Below are 23,878 nucleotides of genomic sequence, written 5' to 3'. Positions count from 1 at the left end.
AGGCCCCAGCTCGCCATGCTCTTAATTTTAGCATTTCAGCATTCCTGGCCCAGGTGACTTCATCCAGAAAGCTCTTCATGGCCTTTGGCTGAGGCCTTTCCTCAGGCCCTTTGAAGAGGCTAGGAAATATAGAAGATACTTTTCCCTAGGCTGACTTTGGACTTGTCCACTTATAACCATTTCACCTTTCCCCTGGATCCATAAACTGCAAAAACCTTTTGTTGAAGGCTTCCTCAGCAGTGAGACCACCTCAACCTCAGGGAGCCTATACTTTCTCAGAGTTAATCTCTTTCTTATCCTAATGCAGTAAATGATTAAAGACTTAACTGTTACTTTCATTTTGGCCCTTTTCTTAAAATTGACTACCCAGACAGACACCTAGAAGCTCAGCTCTTTACCAGTTCAACTCCAGTCACAGAAAATGGAATATTATTCAGTAAGAAAAAGTAATGGAGTCCTGATAAATGCTACAACATGGGTGAACCTTGAAAACGTTTTGTTATGTGAAAGATATAAGTCACAAAAGACCCATAAATTGTACAATTTCACTTACATGAACCGTCCAGAAGAGGTAGACCTATAGAGACAGTAAGTAGATTAGTAGCTGACAGAGGCTGGGGGTAGGGGATGGTGAGTAGAGACTACTAATAATATTTTTAAGAATGATGAAAATATTCCAAAATTAGATTGTGGTATTGGTTGCACATCTCTGAAATACAATAAAAACCACTGAATGGTACTCTTTAAATGGGTGATTTTATGGTATGTAAATTATTTTTCAGTAAAGGTGTCACAGGAATTGAACAATCATGCCTAGGGCAGTAGTGGGATGGAAAATTGTAAAAAAATTATAATGTTCCATAAAAGAGTTTGTAAATTACCTTTAAGCCAGGTAGAGATACTGAATGATTCTGAATACTAAACTGCTATGCTGACATTTATCTTTTAGGAAAAAAATACCCTGCTGACAATGACAAGAATAGTTTAGAGAACAGCTGGACTCAGGTGGAAAGACCAAAAGAGAAACTTAAAATGGCCCATTTAAATTTTTTAAAATGAAGAATTTCAAAAATAAAAAAAACTGAAGAGGACTCGAGTTAAGACAGGTAGGAAAAGGGACAGGGCTAATAACCTTACCTTTATAGCAGAATGCTATTTATAGAAGCTTTCTGTGGAAGGGAAACTTTCTATAGAAATTAACTATTAACATACTAATGGATATATCTTTATTACATAGGCCCCACAAACAGAGGGAATTATAGAAATAATCAAATCCAAGAAGGTAGAGAAAACTCCTACCAACTGGTCTATTAAAGCAGTTCCCAGTTTTAATCTATAATTAACTAATCAAGGATTTGTCTTGAAGACTATCAGATCATAATGCCAATATCTTTCTCAACTATGTCAGAGAACATCAGTGTAACTCCATTTTTTTAGTATAAAAATAAAGGGAAAATACACTAAAAAGTATTTTATTTCAGTCAAATGTCATACAAACAAAAAGTAAAAGCATGCTATATATGTAGTATTATTATAAATAAGGAAAAGACATTTGGTGTTGTCTTAAATTTTTCAGAAACACATCTTTCTTATTATAAAATACATTTTAAAAGGCAAATGTATTCATAAAATATCTCACCTTAGGATTTTAGAGAAACCACAAAGAAATGTCTACAGCATCAGCTCCAGTTTAGGCAGATACCTGAATTGAAGAGGGGGGGAAAAATCAGACATGGTCAATACAACTAAATCTGAGTGGATAATTTAATTCTTTCAATAGGAGAATACTAACTTGATTGTTTACTCACAAATTTTTGTGTTCAAGTTTTCTTTAGAAATCTTTAGAATATTGAGAATTAACAACTTCTGCTAGACTTTGATTATTTAATATTAATGATGATTCTTGAAATCTATCAAAACATACTGTGTGCGAGGCCAACCTTACACGTGACTGAGTTACACTCCCCGGCTATGTGCTGAGGCTCTCAGTCACAGAAATGCGGCACCCTTCTTGGGTGCGAGGGTTGGTGCATGCGTGTGTCTTGCTACAGCCCCATGGGTAAAGCTATGCTCACTTGTTTCTTTGTAATATAACCCCCTACCCTGTTTAGGATAGAATCTTCCATGGAAGTGCCTTGTGTGTGTCCCCTTCTCTTACTGTGCCCTTGGGTGTGGCCTACCCAGGTATCAGTCAACCTGCTGATGTCCACTGACATCATGAAGATAGACTCAGCCCCCTGAAACCTGACCCCTTGCCTCATTTAAATAGCTTCTCCTCAATAAAAGGGGTCAGCGCGTTCTCTCGCGCTCTCTCTCTCTTTCTGCGGACCCTTAAGGTCAGAGGAGCCATCACAGTGATCCCAAAGAAAAAGGTATTTGTGTCTCTTGTGTGGTTATTTCATGCAGCCCAGTTAGCCCAGTTTAACTGGAGTGACCCCTGAGCCTTTTAGTCCCGAGAACAGAAACCCGGCAATACAGTATATTAAAGGAGAAAAAAAATTAACTTCTTTTACCAGTTCAATCCTTCAACAAAATATTTTCTAAAAGTTTGCACTCCCTATAATATTACCACCCTGAATGCCCATTCCCACAAAAAAATAGAAAATTTAAAAATCTGGAAATGTAAAAGTAAACCAATAGCACATGTTTATAAAGCCTAAGTAAAAGGGAAAGTTAAATAAAACAAACGTCTAATAAACATGAAAAATGTTTCTCTATGTTAGCAAAAAGAAAATCAAATTAAAATGATCTGTAATTTCATCAATGTAAATGAAGTTATTTTAAAAATAAGATGTCATTAATACATTTCAATTTTTCTCTTCACCGAACTCATGACAGGATTGTACTTCACTGCCTTCTTTCAAGTTAGGTATAGCTAAATACTTGCTTTAATTACTGAAATGTGTGGTGATATGAGAGATTTCTAGATATAAACTTCAAGAACCAATACACAGCTGGAAGACCTACCCTCTGCTACAGGGATTATGTATGCAAGTGATGAATTGGAATTTCCGATGAGGCTGGTTAAACAAACGGCTCTGAAGAAGTGAGACTCCTGATGATATACGTTAGACATACAGCATAAACAAGAAAGAAGCTTTATTGTATTAAGCCACAGAGCTTCTCAAGATTGTTTGTTACTATAACATAATCTAGTCTATACCGGCAGCTACAAATGATAATGTAATATGATACTATAATATATACTATTATAACAATGCAATAAAAGAGGCATCTTTGTACACTACTCATGACAGCACAAACTGTTAAAATTTTTCTAGAAAGCAATTTTGCAATATGCAACAAGAACCTTAAAAAATTCCAGTTTTACAGGGACTTGATGGTGCATGCCATTAATCCCAGCTACTCAGAAGGCCAAGGCAGAAGGATCCCAAATTAAAGGCCAGCCTAGGCAATTTAGCAAGACCCTGTCTGAAAATAAATAAAAAAATTTGGGTGGGGGATGTAGCTAAGTAGTAGAGAAAGAAGGATGCCTCTGCACTCGGATGTGTTTTCCCCAAGATTCAGCTTGTGTCTGTAACCAGTGAATGTATAAGCACTGCCAATCACGTGCAAACCACATCTATTTATTTATACTCTTTATACCAACAACTGACAGGTAAGTTGTGACTATTTATAAGACCTGTTTGCATTGGTGATTATTTGTTTACCTAATCCCCCTGAAAATAAGCTTAAAATTTTCACAGTGTTAATAGTGAATACATATCGCATATTTTGAATGTACTACAAATGTGAGAATGTGTTTATAATAATGATATGCATTGATCATTCACTTAAAAATTTTGTGAGTTTGGAGTATTTGCTTACTTAAAGGATTAAAGTTTTTACAACTGTAAAACTCCAAGAAATTATAGAAAAATAAATGAAATGCAGAATGCAATAAGTAGGACAATAAGAGCATTAAACAAGGAGAGAAGCAACAAGTATTAGATTAATCAAATAGAAATATAGATACATATAATCAATGAGGAAGGACACAATATGGGAAGACTAGTTTCAGCAGTTGAGCATGGCAATTCAAGATTGGGAACATGTGTATATCTATGTTTGTGGTATTTATTTGTATATGTATTGTGTGTATATATAAGAGTGTATATGTTTTCCTGTATGTAAAAGTGTATGTGTGTAAAAGTGTGAATGTGCATTTACGATTGTGCATATTTGGGGTTAGTTTTGAAGTTAGTGTGTATCGGGGACTCCTGTATACAGGAGTAACTTCTCCTGATAGAAAAATCTGGCATACCTACTTGATTACAGAGAATATATGTAAAGCAAAAACAAGACAACATATAGGAGAATCTAACTCAGAAACGCAATTAAACCAATGAGCACTGAGATTAAATAACTCTGTTTATATAATATGCTGTTTTCTCAAGTCTGATATTTGAACTTTACTACATTAAAAAAGTAATAAATTGTTCATAATTTATAACAGAATACAAATAAAGTATGTTATTTATAAAAACCATTAAAATCCTCATGTGTTAATGAGTACACAGCTAGTAAAGAGGAGTAAAATAGTCTCAGACATCAGAAAGTTTCCAAAGCATTTAGAAATGAAAGACAACCTGAAACGCAAAACTATCAAGATTGCAGGAAAGAGAATGAAGAATTCTCGGTAACTATGAGCTTCTTCTTTTATTTTTTATTTGTCCTTTTTAGCTATATAAGACAGTAGAATGTATTTTGACCTATATACATGGAGAACAACTTCCCATTTTTGTGGTTGCATATGATATGGGGTTACATGATCATGTATTGATATTTGAACATAGGAAATTATGTCCAATTCATTCTACTGTCTTTCCCATTCCCATTCCCCCTCCCTCCCTTCCACTTACTACCCCCACTCCAATCCAGTGAACCTCCACTCCCCACAACATTGTGAGTCAGTATCCGCATATCAAACTATTAGCTTCTTGACCCTTAGAAAACATAACCTGTGAGCAGACAATGAAAATATAGACAGATGGAAAAATACCATCACCAAGCTAGTCTTGGTGTCTAAATTCTAGAAATTTTAAGTTCAGAAATAAGCACCCCAGTCAACTAAATAAGAAGTTGAACTACATTCTGGAGACCAAATCCAGTCCATGGATAGGTTTGTCTGGCTCTAGAGCTAAGAATGCTTTTTACATTTATAAAAGGCTATAAACAAATAAATAAGAATATGCAACAGAGGAATTCTGTGGCCCCAAAACTTCAAATACTTACTATCTATCTGGTCCTTTACAAAAAGTTTGCTGACCTCTAATTAAATAATTCATAGATGAAACGGGTTTTAGTGATGGCTCAATTCTGCAGATTTAAAAGCATACCATGGCATCATAGTATATTAGAACTGGCACTTTACATCCCATCATGATATTGGCTCTGTTCTCCCTTAGTGGAGTAATATAACAATAAAAGGGAGGTATAGTAGGACAAGCATTCTCTCCTTCAATCCTCCATTAAGCCCTTCCTACACCCAATTAAAGTGAGCTGGCCAGGCACAGTAGTGCAGGCCTATAATCCCAGTGAATCAGATCAGTTAAGGGAAGTTGCAGCAATTTAGTAAGGCCCTAAGCAACTTAGCAAGATGCTGTCTCAATAAAAAAATTTAAAAAGGGTTAGAGATGTAGCTCAGTGGTAAAGCACCCCTGGCCTCAATCCCCAGTATCAAAACAAAAAAGTCATTTTCTACTTTCACACCTTTGTCACTATTTCACTCATATTCTTCAAGGATCTATTTAGCATCTTGTTCTTTTTATCATAAGAACTGTGGTTTATACAGTTTCCCTCCTTAGGACAAGAATTCCCTTCTCCACCTATCCAAATTCTTACCATCCTTCATGGTTCAACTCAACATCCACGATAACTTCAAGAAATTTATAATACAGGGGCATGCCTATAATCTCTGCAACTCAGGGGACCTGAGGCAGGAGGATCGAAAGTTCAAAGCCCACCTCAGCAACTGAACAAGACCCTCAGCAATTTAACAAAACCCTGTCTCAAAATAAAAGGACTGGAGCTGGGGTTATGGCTCAGCAGTAGAGGGCTTGCCTAGCAGGTGCAAGGCCCTGGGTTCAATCCTCAGCACCACGTAAAAATAAATAAAATAAAGGTACTGTGTCCAACTACAACTAAAAAATAAATACCTAAAAAATAAAAAATAAAAGAACTAAAGGATGTCTCTCAGTAGTAAAGCCCCTGGGTTCAATTCCTAGTACCAAGGGAGAAAAAGAGAAAAGAAGGGGACAGGGAGAGAAAATTATAATACAATAGAAAATATAATTTTAAGTACACACACACAAAAAAAAAGTTTAAAAAAATCCTTGAAGTTGTAACAAACAAAATTATAAAAATTCCAGGAGTCTCCTCTGGAGAAAATGTTTAGGAATGGCTTTGGGAAGTCTTTGAGTAAGAAGTTAAAGGACAGAGTGGGCTCAGGAGGCTGAGGCAGGAGGATTGCAAGTTTAAAGCCAGCCTCAGCCTCAGCAATGGCGAGGCTCTAAGCACCTCAGTGAGACTCTATCTCTAAATAAAATATAAAATAGGGGTGGGATGTGGCTCAGTGGTTGAGTGCCCCTGAGTTCAATCCCTGGCCTTCCCCCTCCCACTGCCTCCCAAAAAAGAAGTTAAAGAGAAGAAAATGAGGCATTCAGGCAGTTAAAATGAAATGATCAAGGGTACTAAAAGAAGAATTTGTTATGACATGGATTCTCAGTGCCTTTTTGTTTCCCTAGATTGGTTCTAGTCATGTGATATAATGACATACAAAAAGCCTTTATTATTTTTCTTTTTTCTTTCTTTCTTTGTTTTTTTTTTTTTGGGGGGGGGGCGGGGATGCTGGGGATTGAACCTAGGGCTTCCCTGCATTCTACCACTGAGTTACATCCCCAGCCCCAGAATACCTTAATTCCTAAGCTCCCTTGACCACTCATAATATAAAACCCAAAGACTTAATATGCTAATTAGATAATCAATATTCAAAAGCAAATGGTCTATTCCTGCTTAAATATTCTGATAGCCTTGAATATAAAAACAATATACCCACAAAAAACAAATATAAATTTTGTGTACTTCGGGTTGAATTTTGTTATTTTGATAACATTAAGCACACCAAACGGTATAAAAGTTTTCACATGCTGATTATTTTGGTTTCCTTTTTGCTGAGTTCTTTTATTCCACAGAGAACAATGGTTGATATTTTGTTCCTTCAAATCTAGGTCTAACAGATGCTATCTAAAAAACTGACCAGGGCTGGGGTTGTGGCTCAGGGTAGAATGCTCACCTAACATGTGCGAGGCCCTGAGTTCGATCCTCAGCACCACATAAAAATAAACAAAATAAAGGTATTGCTAAAAAATGAATATTAAAAAATAAAAATAAAAAACTGAAGAGTTAATAATATTGGAATGATTCACATTTTATCTAAAATATATCTTTTTAATTTTCCAGAGCAATAAGAAGTAACATTAATTGAAAATTATAAAATGAGGTCATCAAAAAACGTGAACCATTACTATTTCAAAACCATTTGAAACAACCTGTTAAGTATCTCAAAACTTTACTGTAGCTTTTAACACCCTCCCACCAAAACACACACAGACCTAGTCAAGTTTACTAAATATAACTTAAAGGGGACAAAAAACCCACACAGTTTGATACCAAGAAAAATGCTACTTATTCACCTTTCTATTCCAACAATTCCTAGCACAAAGTGGGTGCCTTCAAATCATTCATTGAATTGAAAAGTCATAAAGGAAATGTTTTCTCTGCTCTCCATATGACTCTCATGTATTTCAAAGGTGTGAGTCATCAATTCTGGCAATAAAATCAGAATTTATACCACTATAAATGCTTCACATGTTTCAAGAACTCTCCAAAATGAAAAGAGATATCCATAGATGTGTTCCCTGATTCTATAAGTACAAACAGTATAAGAAGATACATTGTTTCACTGTTGTCGGTTTGCTATATTTAGATGGCTTTGAATTGAATTATTCAACCATGTACAAATACAACCTTGAAGGGGTCCACATACTTGCTCCTGACAGTCTGGAAACAAAAGCTGCTATTCAGATAAAACATGACAGGCAACCAGAAACTGACAGGCCAGTAATTTACTGCATTTTCTGCACATTTGAATTTGTAGGCCTCCATAGCCATTAAGCAAAATTAGTTTCATGATGTCAGCCAAAACACCCCATGGCAATAGTTTTATGTCATTAAAAAAACTACTATCTTCAATCTGTTTGAATCTGTGTTTGCTCATTAGAAGACTCTCAGTGAATCAGAAAAAAGATTTTAATTGCATTCTTGCTCTATCAATGTTTAGTATAGCCCTAAACTATAACAATTTCCTATCCTCTCTCCTTCTTTCCTCATGTTTAAAATAATTTAGATAGAGGTGAAGAAACTAAGTATCAGACAGTCCAGCAATTTCCTACCCAAAATGGAACAATTTTAAGAGGATAAATATGATCTTAATATATATCCATTCAACCTAAAAAGCAAGTGTCAAAAAAAGACATCTTCATCTTGTACTGCTCCTACTTATTAATCTCTGAATCTACTATGCACTCTCATGTTCCTATGTCTTGGCAAATGCTGTTTTCTCCTCTGCTTATTTAGCAGCTCCTCAAATCTGCCTGGCAAATTTCCACTCATTATGTAAGTCTTACCTAGTGAACAAAATAAGACTCAAGCAATTCTTGACCTGTGTGCTTTTTTACATACATACTTACATTAAGTCCTTTTTTTCCCCCTGGAAGTCTTGGCTTTTATTTGTTTTTATTCTACTTGGTTATGTATGACAGCAGAATGCATTACAATTCATATTACACATACAGAGCACAATTTTTCATATCTCTGTACACAAAGTGTAACCACACCATTCGTGTCTTCCTTCATACATGATGATGTCTATCTCATTCTACCATCTTTCTTATCCCAATGCCCCCTCCCTTTCCCTCCCTCCCCCCTTTGCTCTATCTAGAGTTCATCTAATCCTCCCATGCTCCCCGGCAACCCCATTATGAATCAGCCTCCTTATATCAGAGAAAACATTCAGCATTCGGTTTTAGGGGATTGGCTAACTTCACTTAGCATTATATTCTCCAACTCCATCCATTTACCTCCAAGTGCCATAATTTTATTCTCTTTTAATGCTAAATAGTATTCCATTGTGTATATATACCACATTTTCATTATCTATTCATCAACTGAAGGGCATCTAGGTTGGTTCCACAGTTTAGCTATTGTGAATTGTGCTGCTATAAACATTGATGTGACTGTGTCTCTGTAGTATGCTATTTTTAAGTCCCTTGAGTATTGACAGAGGAGTGGGATAGCTGGGTCAAAAGATGGTTCCATTCCCAGTTTTCCAAGGAATCTCCATACTGCTTTCCATATTGGCTGCACCAATGCACTATAACTGCCTTTTAGAGAGACCTGTAAGCTCTCTTCAGTAAGTGACTTAACACCTCTTGGCAGAGCTAACATTCAGAGGGTCTATATATCGGCACATACTGAAAGCTGTACTGAAGGTGCTGGCTGGGGCTGGGGCTGAGTGGAAGGACACCCGCTGTGCACATATGAGGCCTGGGTTCAATCCTCAGCATCACATAAAAATAAATAAAGATATTGTGTCCATCTACAACTAAAAAAATGTTAAAAAAAAAAAGCTGTACTGAAATACGGAAATACTTTTGTAATGTAGTCTGGTTAACTGTAAATGCCTCAAATGCCACCATCCCTAAGATAGCTGCTGATAGCCCAATCTCCCACCAACACCATAACCCAGCAACAGGAAAGCATGACCTACAGTAAAGAATAGAGGATCCTTTAAGACATAAATCCATTGGTATAGCCATCTTTACTAGTTGGTACCTATGTTGTATTGACTGGTAAATTATTGTTCTAGCTTCTTTGTATCCAAAGTATAGGTCAATACTTAATTTAGAGTAGACTTTGAGCTCTTTGTCAAGATAAATGAAGACATACCCTTATCAATGGCCCAAGTCAATGTCAAACTATACCAACAATCAGACTGACGAGAAAAATTCAGGTCTTTAAGTACTAAAGAAGAAAAATAGTCAATTCTACCTATTTTCTGTTTGCCTTCAGCCTCCAATACACTAAGTACTTAATCTAGTAATGTGGACAAAATTCTTCAACATAGAGTATATGATCCAAGTATTTTTTTGTTTGTTTTGTCTTTAAACAGTTTAAAAAGAAACTTCCTGTGGCCAGGCCCAGCGATAGACACCAGTAATCTCAGCAACTCAGGAGCCTAAGACAGAAGGATTGCAAATTCAAGGTAAGCCAAAACAACTTAAGGAGACCCTGTCCCAAGATAAAAAATAAAAAGGGCTGGGGATGTAGCTCAGTGATAAAACACCCCTGGGTTCAATCCCCAACAGAAAATTAATTAATTAATTTAAAAATATAAAGTTCCTATGAAATCATAGTCTCCATAACAATACCACAGTGATCAGTGCCTTGGTAAGGAAGACAGGTATCACTGAGGATGAACACAAGGGATTAATTCAAATGGAGAGGAAAAGGCAATAATAAGAAAAGTCAGTTAATTATAAATGGCATGTCTAATTACAGATTTTGCTAGGGGCTTCAGTTACTTCTAATTAGTTTCACTTGGTATATTAATTATAAATAGAACTCCATTATAAAGTTTTCTAATCACAGGAATATACTGAGTATATAAAATCAGAATTTAAGTTATCTTTATAATTTAAAAATTAAATATTCAATAATAGAAGATAATTATTTTGAAAGTCATCAATAAAATATATATCATATTAAAATCAAGTTGTTTAAAACATCAATGAAGGGAATAACAGAATCATTTAAAAAGATATAAGGGAACAAAAGAAGGATAAATATGTAGTCTTTTTTTTTTATTTTATTTTTATTTTATTTTTTTTTATTGGTTGTTCAAAACCTTACAAAGCTCTTGACATATCATATTTCAAACATTAGTTTCAAGTGAGTTATGAACTCCCATTTTTACCCCAAATACAGATTGCAGAATCACATCTGTTACACATTCACATTTTTACATAATGCCATACTAGTGACAGTTGTATTCTGCTACCTTTCCTATCCTCTACTATCCCCCTCCCCCCATCTTCTCTTTCTATCCCATCTACTGTAATTCATGTCTCTCCTTATTTTTCTTCCAATTCCCCTCACAACCTCTTTTATGTAGTTTTTTATAACAATGAGGGTCTCTTTCCATTTCCATGCAATTCCCCTTTTCTCTCTCTTTCCCTCCCATCTCGTGCCTCTGTTTAATGTCAATCTTTTCTTCCTGCTCTTCCTCCCTTCTCTATTCTTAGTTGCTCTCATTATATCAAAGAAGACATTTGGCATTTCTTTTTTAGGGATTGGCTAGCTTCACTAAGCATAATCTGCTCTAGTGCCATCCATTTCCCTGCAAATTCCATGATTTTGTCATTTTTTAGTGCTGCGTAATACTCCATAGTGTATAAATGCCACATTTTTTTAATCCATTCATCCATTGAAGGGCATCTGGGTTGTGAATTGTGCTGCTATGAACATCGATGTGGGAGTATCACTGTAGTACGCTCTTTTAAGGTCTTCAGGGAATAGACCAAGAAGGGCAATAACTGGGTCAAATGGTGGTTCCATTCCTAGCTTTCCCAGGAATCTCCATACTGCTTTCCAAATTGGCTGCACCAATTTGCAGTCCCACCATCAATGTACAAGAGTACCCTTTTCCCCACATCCTCTCCAGCACATGTTATTGTTTGACTTCATAGTGGCTGCCAATCTTACTGGAGTGAGATGGTATCTTAGGGTAGTTTTGATTTGCATTTCTCTGACTGCTAGCGATGTTGAGCATTTTTTCATGTACTTGTTGATTGATTGTTTGTCCTCCTCTGAGAAGTGTCTGTTCAGGTCCTTGGCCCATTTGTTGATTGGGTTATTTGTTGTCTTATTTTCTAATTTTTTGAGTTCTTTGTAAACCCTGGATATTAAGGCTCTATCTGAAGTGTGAGGGGTAAAAATTTGTTCCCATGATGTAGGCTCCCGATTTACTTCTCTTATTGTTTCTCTTGCTGAGAAAAAACTTTTTACTTTGAGTAAGTCCCATTTGTTGATTCTTGCTATTAACTCTTGTGCTATGGGTGTCCTGTTAAGGAATTTGGAGCCTGATCCCACAATATGTAGATCGTAGCCAACTTTTTCTTCTATCATACGCAGAGTCTCTGATTTGATATCAAGCTCCTTGATCCATTTTGAGCTAATTTTTGTGCGTGGTGAGAGGAGGGGATTCAGTTTCATTTTGTTGCATATGGATTTCCAGTTTTCCCAACACCATTTGTTGAAGATGCTATCCTTCCTCCATTGCATGCTTTTAGCCCCTTTATCGAATATAAGATAGTTGTAACTTTGTGGATTAGTCTCTGTATCCTCTATTCTGTACCATTGGTCCACCCACCTGTTTTGGTACCAGTACCATGCTGTTTTTGTTACTATTGCTCTGTAGTATAGTTTGAAATCTGGTATTGCTATACCACCTGATTCACACTTCCTGCTTAGAATTGCTTTTGCTATTCTGGGTCTTTTATTTTTCCATATGAATTTCATGATTGCTTTATCTATTTCTACAAGCAATGCCATTGGAATTTTGATTGGCATTGCATTAAACCCATAGAGGACTTTTGGTAATTTCGCCATTTTGATGATGTTAGTTCTGCCTATCCATGAACAGGGTATATCTTTCCATTTTCTAAGATCTTCTTCTACTTCTCTTTTTAGGGTTCTGTAGTTTTCATTGTATAAATCTTTCACCTCTTTTGTTAGGTTGATTCCCAAGTATTTTATTTTTTTTGAGGATATTGTGAATGGAGTGTTTTTCCTTATTTCCATTTCAGAGGTTTTGTTGCTGATATACAGAAATGCCTTTGATTTGTGTTGATTTTATATCCTGCCACTTTGCTGAATTCATTTATTAGTTCTAGTAGTTTTTTTGTAGACCCTTTTGGGTCTTCTAGGTATAGAATCATGTCATCTGCAAATAGTGATAATTTAAGTTCTTCCTTTCCAATTTTTATGCCTTTAATTTCTTTCGTTTGTCTAATTGCTCTGGCCAGTGTTTCGAGAACTATATTGAATAGAAGTGGTGATAGAGGGCATCCCTGTCTTGTTCCTGATTTTAGGGGGAATGCCTTCAATTTTTCTCCGTTCAGAATGATGCTAGCCTGGGGCTTAGCGTAGATAGCTTTTACAATATCAAGGTAAGTTCCTGTTATCCCTAGTTTTTCTAATGTTTTGAACATAAAGGGATGCTGTACTTTGTCGAATGCTTTTTCTGAGTCTATCGAGATGATCATATGGTTCTTATGTTTAAGTCTATTGATGTGGTGAATAACATTTATTGATTTCCGTATATTGAACCATCCCTGCATCCCAGGGATGAATCCTACTTGATCATGGTGCACAATTTTTTTGATGTGCCTTTGTATCCGATTCGCCAGAATTTTATTGAGGATTTTTGCATCTAGGTTCATCAGAGATATTGGTCTGTAGTTTTCTTTCTTTAATGTGTCTTTGTCTGGTTTCAGAATCAATGTGATGTTGGGCTCATAGAATGAATTTGGAAGAACTCCCTCTTTTTCTATTTCCTGGAATAACTTGAAAAGTATTGGTATTAATTCTTCTTTAAAGGTAATATGTAGTCTTAAAAATAAGAATTTTGAAGTCTGGTATCGGTATACCACCTGATTCACACTTCCTGCTTAGCATTGTTTTTGCTATTCTGGGTCTTTTATTTTTCCACATGAATTTCATGATTGCTTTCTCTATTTCTACAAGAAATGCCGTTGGGATTTTGATTGGCATTGCATTAAACCTATAGAGAACTTTTGGTAATATCGCCATTTTGATGATGTTAGTTCTGCCTATCCATGAACAAGGTACATTTTTCCATCTTCTAAGATCTTCTTCTATCTCTCTCTTTAGGGTTCTGTAGTTTTCATTGTATAAGTCTTTCACCTCTTTTGTTAGGTTGATTCCCAAATATTTTATTTATTTTTGAGGATATTATGAATGGAGTGTTTTTCCTCATTTCCATTTCAGAGGATTTGTCGCTGATATACAGGAATGCCTTTGATTTATGAGTGTTGATTTTATATCCTGCCACTTTGCTAAATTCATTTATTAGCTCTAATAGTTTCTTTGCAGACCCTTTTGGGTCTGCTAGGTATAGAATCATGTCATCTGCAAATAGTGATAATTTAAGTTCTTCTTTTCCTATTTTTATGCCTTTAATTTCTTTTGTTTGTCTAATTGCTCTGGCCAGTGATTCGAGAACTATGTTGAACAGAAGTGGTGAGAGAGGGCATCCCTGTCTTGTTCCAGATTTTAGAGGGAATGCCTTCAATTTTCCTCCATTCAGAATGATGCTAGCCTGAGGCTTAGCATAGATTGCTTTTACAATGTTGAGGAATGTTCCTGTTATCCCTAGTTTTTCTAGAGTTTTGAACATAAAGGGATGCTGTACTTTGTCGAATGCTTTTTCTGAGTCTATTGAGATGATCATATGGTTCTTATTTTTAAGTCTATTGATGTGGTGAATAACATTTATTGATTTCCGTATATAGAACCATCCCTGCATCCCAGGGATGAATCCTACTTGATCATGGTGCACAATTTTTTTGATATGTTTTTGAATCCGATTTGCCAGAATTTTATTGAGGATTTTTGCATCTAGGTTCATTAAATATATTGGTCTGTAGTTTTCTTTCTTTGAAGTGTCTTTGTCTGGTTTAGGAATCAGGGTGATGTTGGCCTCGTAGAATGAATTTGGAAGTGAATCAGGCGGTATACCGATACCAGACTTCAAACTATACTACAGAGCAATAGTAACAAAAACAGCATGGTACTGGTACCAAAACAGGTGGGTGGACCAATGGTACAGAATAGAGGACACAGAGATCAATCCACAAAACTACAACTATCTTATATTTGATAAAGGGGCTAAAAGCATACAATGGAGGAAGGATAGCATCTTCAATAAATGGTGCTGGGAAAACTGGAAATCCATATGCAACAAAATGAAACTGAATCCCTTTCTCTCGCCATGCACGAAAGTTAACTCAAAATGGTTCAAGGAGCTTGATATCAAATCAGAGACACGGCGTCTGATAGAAGAAAAAGTTGGCTACGAACTACATACTGTGGGGTCGGGCTCCAAATTCCTCAATAGGACACCCATAGCAAATGGGACTTACTCAAACTAAAAAGTTTTTTCTCAGCAAAAGAAACAATAAGAGAGGTAAATAGGGAGCCTACATCCTGGGAACAAATCTTTACTCCTCACATTTCAGATAGAGCCCTAATATCCAGAGTATACAAAGAACTCAAAAAATTAGAAAATAAGACAACAAATAACCCAATCAACAAATGGGCCAAGGACCTGAACAGACACTTCTCAGAAGAGGACAAACAATCAATCAACAAGTACATGAAAAAATGCTCAACATCGCTAGCAGTCAAAATCAAAACCACCCTAAGATACCATCTCACTCCAGTAAGATTGGCAGCCATTAGGAAGTCAAACAACAACAAGTGCTGGCGAGGATGTGGGGAAAAGGGTACACTTGTTCATTGTTGGTGGGACAGCAAATTGGTGCAGCCAATTTGGAAAGCAGTATGGAGATTTCTTGGAAAGCTGGGAATGGAACCACCATTTGACCCAGCTATTCCCCTTCTCGGTCTATTCCCTAAAGACCTAAAAAGAGCATGCTACAGGGACACTGCTACATCGATGTTCATAGCAGCACAATTCACAATAGCAAGACTGTGGAACCAACCTAGATGCCCTTCAATAGATGAATGGATAAAAAAATGTGGCATTTATACACTATGGAGTATTACTCTGCATTAAAAAATGACAAAATCATAGAATCTGGAGGGAAATGGATGGCATTAGAGCAGATTATGCTAAGTGAAGCCAGCCAATCCCTAAAAAACAAATGCCAAATGTCTTCTTTGATATAAGGAGAGTAACTAAGAACAGAGTAGGGAGGAAGAGCATGAGAAGATTAACATTAAACAGGGATGAGAGGTGGGAGGGAAAGTGAGAGAGAAGGGAAATTGCATGGAAATGGAAGGAGACCCTCAGGGTTATACAAAATTACATACAAGAGGAAGTGAGGGGAAAGGGAAAAATAATACAAGGGGGAGAAATGAATTACAGTAGAGGGGTTAGAGAGAGAATAGGGGAGGGGAGGGGAGGGGGGATAGTAGAGGATAGGAAAGGCAGCAGAATACAACAGACACTAGTATGGCAATATGTAAATTAATGGAAGTGTAACTGATGTGATTCTGCAATCTGTATTTGGGGTAAAAATGGGAGTTCATAACCCACTTGAATCAAAGTGTGAAATATGATATGTTAAGAACTATGTAATGTTTTGAACAACCAACAATAAAAAAATTTAAAAAATTTAAAAAAACAAGAATTTTGAACTTATAAAAGGTGATATAATAATGTTTAGGCTATTTACTTTCCAGGAAAAACTGTCTTTCAGTCATACTGGAGAAAGTTTCATACAGCCATAAAACTAACACTTAACTTTAAATAATAACGGAAGAGGAAAATAGCAGCAACAGAAGCTTATTCAATTTCAATACTGTCCCTTTAATCCAACAGTAATCTTCACTAAAATAATGCTGTACTTACATACTATGCTAATACAAAATTATAGACAGTGACAAAAATACCAAACAAGAAGCATTATGTATTTGTTTACAACAAATTAATGAGAACCATCTTGAATGGAATAAAACTTTTAAAGTTTAATCTTAATTTGACATAATCATGTACAAAATATTTGACTATATAAGTATATGAATTTAAACAAAAAAATGTATACAAAGAATAGGTAAGAATAACTGAAGTTCTCATTTACTCACTGCCTAAATACTCTGACAGACAAAATATAAGATACTTTCCCTGATTGTTAATATTCACAACCACCTTAGAGACAGATATTAAGTATCATCCTTATCTTAATGAAATGATGCTAAAAATAACCTTGCCAAGGTCAACTAGTAAGTAGCAGAGTAAAGATTCAAACTTACTATTAACTATTCACAGCCCCTCTGCTGGCCTCTATGTCGCAATGACGGATAAGATGATCTCAACAGAAGTAAAGCAAGCCAATTTAGCACTGAAGTTCCATGGTGTATTAGCTGTTCTCCATGGGTGAAGTTAATGCTATGGATGTGACCATCTGAATATCTAAGGAAAACAATGTAACTTAGTAATTATATTTTTGACCCTGATGTGGAATATCAAAGATGCTGTTAGTTAGCTTAAAGGCTGTCACAAAACTCTATCTTCATTAAACTCACTTTGATCTAAATGACAAAATTCCTAAAAAGTAGAACTCAGGACAAATTATAAAAATAAAAGAGTTTGACTATAAGAATTGAAAAATAACCTTCCTCCAACTTTTGTGCACCCATTTAACAAACTAAGCAAAAAAAAAAAAAAATTTACTGGCATCTTGAATATCTTCCAAATAAATGAGCACAATAAATTGGTATGTAAAAAAATCACAACATACCTAATAAATGTTTGATGAAAAAATTAACAGCCTAGCTAAATTAAGATGAAAAGTGAAATAGGGAAGAAAGTAAAAACTAATGGAAGAGTTATCTTCTCTCCAAGATCTTTCTCACATAAATATACACTGGTTGAGTATCCCTGACCTGAAAAAGCCAAAATCTGAAATGCTCTAAAATCCAAGCTTTTTAAGAGTCATTGTGATGATACCCCCAAATGGAAAATTCTACACCTGATCTCTCGTGACAAATTAGTCAAAATAAAAGTGCATAAAATTATCATCAGGCTTTGTATATAAGGGGTATGTAAAAGAATTTGTGTTTAGACTTGGGTCCCATCTCCAAGATATCTCATTAAGTGTATGCAAATATTTCAAAACCTGAAAAAAAATCCCAAACCCAAAATAATTCTGAACCCAAACTTCTCATATAAGAGATACCCCACCTGTAGTACTTGTTCTTGACATTCTTTGCCAAAAACAAACAGCCCTTCTGAATACACCTCCCCTGGGCGAAATCTCCTTCTCATTGCTTCCAAAGAAACCACTTCTTTCCTAAGTGAGAGTCTTAATCAAAAATGACATCCTGGGCTGGGGTTGTGGCTCAGCAGTAGAGCACTTGCCTAGCATGTGCAAGGCGCTGGGTTTGATCCTCAGCGCCACATAAAAATAAATAAATAAAATAAAGGTATTGTGTCCAACAACAACAACAAAAATACATTAAAAAAAAATGACATCCTCTGGGCTGGGGCTGTAGCTCAGTGGTAGAGCACCTGCCTCACACTTGTGAGGCACTGTGTTCGATCCTCAGCACCACATAAAAATAAATAAAGATACTGTGTCCATCTACCCTTTAAAAAAATCTACATTTTAAAAAACTGACATCTTCTGTTATCCTGAAAAGCCTCTTTCTAGAAATATTTTCAATCCTTCTACATTTAAGCATTTGCAAAGAATTTTGCTTTGTTTTGGAGTGCTGGAAATTGAACCCAGGTCCTTGTTCATGCTAAACAAGTGCTTTACAACTAAGCTACATGCCAGCCCCAAGAATTTTTTTTTAAAGGTCTTGTTACATGAGTTATTTTCTCCCTTTTTATTAAAAAAAAAAAAAATGCCTCCCAAAACCATTATTTCACTCTCGCTTTGTGAATACCTGGAATAACCTTCCACATATTCACCTGATTCCAAAAAATAACCTTTCAACCCAACTCTTTTTATTTGAACTCATAAAACTTGGTGAGTTTGGACGTTTAGACTACACATAGGGGCTAGGGATGTAGTTCAGTGATAGAGTGCCTAGCATGTACAAGTACCTGGGTTCAACTTGGGCACTATACATAGTATCTCTCCCCCCGCCTCCCCCCCCATCCCCCGCACAACAATGCCTTTCAGACTGGGCAAGATGAGGCAAAGTGACCTCTTCCTTCCTTTACACCAAACACCTAGCCTATAATTTGAATATGCTATTATTTTAGGTATGAGTTTAAAAAGAAAAACCTGCCTGCCTGCCATTTTTCCTAAAACTATAAACTTATGAGGAAAGCACTGATTCCATAGCAACACTATGTATAACCCATAAAAATTAAGCAAGCAAATAATTTGTAATTATCATTTAATTTGTGAAAAGGCCAGCCACATAACAATTTTATAAAGTATCTCATTTCTTTAACAAACTATTAAAAAATTATTAATAATAGTTAGTTACCTTTCTTTGGCAGATATGGACAATGTAAGGCATAAGCAAAGGTTAAGTGAAATGGTCCACAGAAATTCTTTTCTTACAGAGTAAGGAATTCAGTAGTCCAGCTGCCAGGAATCTTGTAATTTCAAGCTATTCTTTACACTATCAAATCACATTTAATTAGTTTGTTATTTGTTAAAGTTATTGGAAAATAGCACAATCTTTCCCTTTGCTGACACTAATGCACTTCTAACTTTACTGGGCACTAAAAGCTTATAATAACATTTTATGTCTTAGTAATATGTGGGATGCCAATACTATTACATACTTACTTGTGAAATAAATAAATCCTTTTAATAATTTCATTGCCAATTCTGCCTGGCCCCAGAAAATAAATATGCCAAAAACTCAGGTGGAAAGCAAATAAATTAAGATACATATGAAATTTATTTAAATGATTCTGAAAACCAAGTCTGGGTCAAACTACAAAAAGACCTTCAATCTCTGCTACCAAGAAGAATTCTGTTGATTCATTCACATACTATTCATAGAAAAGAGGTAATCAGTGTGTCTTTAGTCAAGCAGAAACATGTTTGCTGAGATGGACTGTTAAAGTCAAAGGATTTTGCTTTCCCCACCTCATCTTTTCCTTGATCTGCAAGAAATGATTGTAGCTCATCTAAGACTGTCTTTAATTGGTTTGTTTTTAAAGAGTTCTGTCGGCTTAAATGGAACTTGCCTAAAAGCACTGCAGTCCTCTCCAGTGGGATTACAGTTATATTGGTAATGAATTAATTCTGTTGAGTTAGGTTACAAGAAAGGAGAAAAAAGGCAACCTAAAATAATGCTGAAAACCTGAAGAGATACAAACATTTCTCCAATGAAATAAAAGTAGTGAGTATCATGTATTTAAAAATGGGAACTTGGGGATAGGGTTGTGGCTCAGCGGTAGAGTGCCTGCCTAGCACATGCAAGGACCTGGGTTTGATCCTTAGCACCACATATAAACAAATAAAATAAATAAAAAAATAAATAAAGGTATTGGTTCCAACTACAACTAAAAAATAAATTTAAAAAAATGGAAGCTCAAGAATTTGGGGGTGTCCACAAATGTTCCCATAAAAAGTACAATTTTCTAGCAGTCCTTTGGAGAGGTCCCTGAATGAACATTCTCCACAAAACTAAAAGTTGTAAGAGAATGTAAATCACTTCAGAAGCCCTCCATGAAAATTAAAATGCAAAAAGCTTCAAATATTAAGGAGAAATTAAAGAAACTATCTAGAAATAGTTGTGTATAACTTAACAAAAATAACACTTATCAAACATGCTCCTACTTACAGTTCTGCACCCTCTGGGGAAAATGACTCGTGTGAAGGGAAGCCATATTCAAATTGGACATACTAGGTTAAGATTCCCTACATCCACCATAGGCAGGTGGGGTTTACTGGGCATGTTGTAAGAGTGTGTCCAGAGTCATGACTGAACTGTTCACTGCCAAAGCATTGACTCATCAACATTAGACCACACCAAGAAACCCTTGAGAGGGTTGATTGGATCTAGAACCTTCTTAACCAGGTTTAATCAGCTTTGAAAGGGGGCAGATGATCTTATAAAAGGAACTTTTACACTTAGCACAGAAACTAAGAGATAACAAAACTAAATGCTATTTCATTTCAATGGTATCTATTTCAACCAATCCTATATAGATCCATGAATTAATTTTATCCTATCCAAAATACTACTTTGCAATCCTTAATTAGTATAACTACTATTTACACCCTTTACCCCCAGCCCTGCTCTTTTCTAATTCCAAAAACCAGGCCTTTCTTCCTTACAATTACTTAGTTACCTTTACTGCATTTCCTGTCTTGGTTTAAAAACAGAAAACAAAACAACTTAGCTTTTTTTTTTTTTTTTTTTTTTTGGTCTTGTTTTCTAGTTCCACTTTGTTATATTATTTAACAATATTAACTTTTCAATAATATTTTCACCCCCTTTTACACACACACAGCCAAGTACATAATAGCTTGGGAACTAGTATTAGTCAATAGCATAGTAGCCTTTGCCACAGGCTGGGAAAGCTCATACGTCTGATTGATGGTTAGGTCATGCCACTTGTGGACCTGAAAATCTGCCAGACAATTAGAATCACCACCTCAGCAAAAACAGCAAATCTCTGAACACTGAATGGTGATGCTGACTGGTGCAATGTTGGGAGATAAGACACAACTGATTTTTTTTTCATTTTGTATTCCTTTAATTACAAACAAGCTTGTGCATCTTTTCATATGTTTATTAAGACAACTGATTTTGAAAGCAAGATCCCTTTTTAGTCTCTCCTGGTTTATCACACATATAGTCCTCCGTCATATAGATAAAATAAATTATTAAATTTTTTCTCAAAGACAGGAATCCCCATACTAGTCCAAGTGGCAGACAGATAATGTGTTGCCAGAAATCTTGGTACACTACTTTCACCAAGCTCTAACTACCTAATTATGCAATCTTTCACAAAGGACTTCTTTAGATAATCTCAAAGTAAATATTTGCCAAATTAAAAAGGAAGTTTTTTAAACAATACAAGTTAATAATATGATTTGCCTTACTGGTCAGATTAAATTACCAAGTGCATCCCAAGCCTCCTGTCTCCCCCTATTCATAGAGAATATCTCTGACGTTTTTTAGAACTCAGAAAGCAGAATGCTACTGTGGATTTTTAAATAAGGGAGCCACATGACTATATCTATATCTATCTCTATCTCTCTCTCTCTCTCTCTCTCTCTCTCTCTCTATATATATATATATATATATATATATATATATACACACACACACACACATATGTATATATATTTAAGAATATTGATAATATTACAAAACAATCTAGTACTACAGTTGGAGACAATGGAAGCAAGGTGACCAAGTCAACCTGATGTGATGATTAGTCCATAAGAATAAGGCAGTGCCTTTAAGAATAGTAAAGATGAGCTGAATCTGACATAACCAACAAACTTTACCTTTTCTATTACAAATTGAGTTTATCCTGGAAATAGATGGACACTAGTAATTATTTTTCTAATTTGCCTGATGGTAGAAAAGAGGGCTTAAATGTCCACCTGTGAGGTATAGGTTCATCTTTTCTCCACCCAGGTTACAGAATGCCTGAAATTCAACCACCAGGAAAATTATCCTTTTCAATTAGAACACTCTCCTGGCATTTTCTCCCAACATGCCCTAGGAGGAGCAATTTTAGAAGTACTCATTTAGCTATTATTGCTGCTTTGATGGCAATTGGCTTGCTTGCTTGTCTTCTCTGGGCACCCCTGCATCCTGTCCCCCACCTTGATAAAAAGGGCCAGGGGAAAAACAAAGGTCTAAGAACCTAATTTTATCTGATCTGGAAGACAGACTAAATGAGATTAGATGCTAAAAGTAGTTAAAGAAACCAAAATCAGTTGAAAGTTTTATACTCCTAATGTCAGAGCTTTAAGATAATCTTTATATATTCTTTGCCTTGTATATATTTTCAAAATTCTTATATAATTAAAAAAAACACAGAGAAGTTTGTTTACTTAGTGATCAAAAATGGCTAACAGACACACTATTAAATCAAAGAAGATACAACCCAAGCTTCCTTCAAGATCTCCCTGCCACTATTAGGGCAAAATTCTAACTCTATAGCCTTGGAATATAAGGTCCTCAATATCTGAAACCCAACAATCTTTTCCAACTTCATCCTTTACCACACCACTTTTCACTTCCTCCTTCAACAGCTATTCCTACTGAATGTCTACATATCCCCACTATCCAACACCATTTCATACCCCCCGCCTTCCAGTTCATTACATTTTTCTTCACAGACTACTCTTCTTTACCTGCCTGGTAGATTAAGCTCAAGTTCTTCTCTTGGAAATATCTAATATCCTTCCTCTGAGATCCTGAAACATATCCTTTCCTAACCCATACCAAGTTTAACTAAGGCTCCCTCCTTTATACAAAACTCTATCAAACTTCTCAGAGGGTGTTGTCATTCCAAAACTAATGAGTATCAGCCACTTTATAGGCATCAAAATTATCATTGGTTCCCAGTTCTATATTCTTCCTATATACCACATTTGTTTTTCTCTTTTAAGACCTCCAAGTATTCTTCCTATTAGCTTGACAGTTTAAAGCACATTTGGAATGTGGCTATTAGCTTCTTAAAAGTGAATCTAACTGATATTAAATAAACAGGAAGTTTTTCCCATATAGAACTCCATGAGTTCATCTGACCCCTAAAATGAACATTTATGAATATTCATAATTCTGCTAAAACAAATTTTTAAAAAACTTAAAATGTTCATTTTTATCTATTTGAAAAATATATCCATATGTCAACTTCTGAATGATCAAGAAGTTGAAATGTGAAATCAGTTTATATTATTCTAAATAGAGAATGATATTCACATTATAATAGGGAACATCTGCCTTGAGAAAAAACAATCACAGAATGCTCAATTCCATTTTCCATTAATCTTTTTAGGTAAGATAATTGTTAAAGAATATATAAAAATCTGATAATCATACTTTTCAG

General features: G+C 35.5%; 1 protein-coding gene across 1 annotated transcript in view; it reads right to left on the bottom strand.

Moving 5' to 3' along the window:
- Peak1 (pseudopodium enriched atypical kinase 1) overlaps positions 1–23,878 on the bottom strand; it is a 300,160-nt gene that overhangs the window by 251,875 nt on the left and 24,407 nt on the right. Inside the window, exons 2-3 of the mRNA XM_077799587.1 lie at positions 1,640–1,702; positions 554–577 (exon numbers count right to left, since the gene is read on the bottom strand). The gene's annotated coding sequence lies outside the window, so the exon portion shown is untranslated. The remainder of the gene's footprint in view (positions 1–553; positions 578–1,639; positions 1,703–23,878) is intronic.

This window comes from Urocitellus parryii, chromosome 6 (assembly GCF_045843805.1).
Source record: "Urocitellus parryii isolate mUroPar1 chromosome 6, mUroPar1.hap1, whole genome shotgun sequence".
Classification (NCBI taxonomy): domain Eukaryota; kingdom Metazoa; phylum Chordata; class Mammalia; order Rodentia; family Sciuridae; genus Urocitellus; species Urocitellus parryii.
The sequence above is the reverse complement of the archived record's forward strand: the minus strand, read 5'-3'. Positions and strand labels throughout refer to the sequence as shown.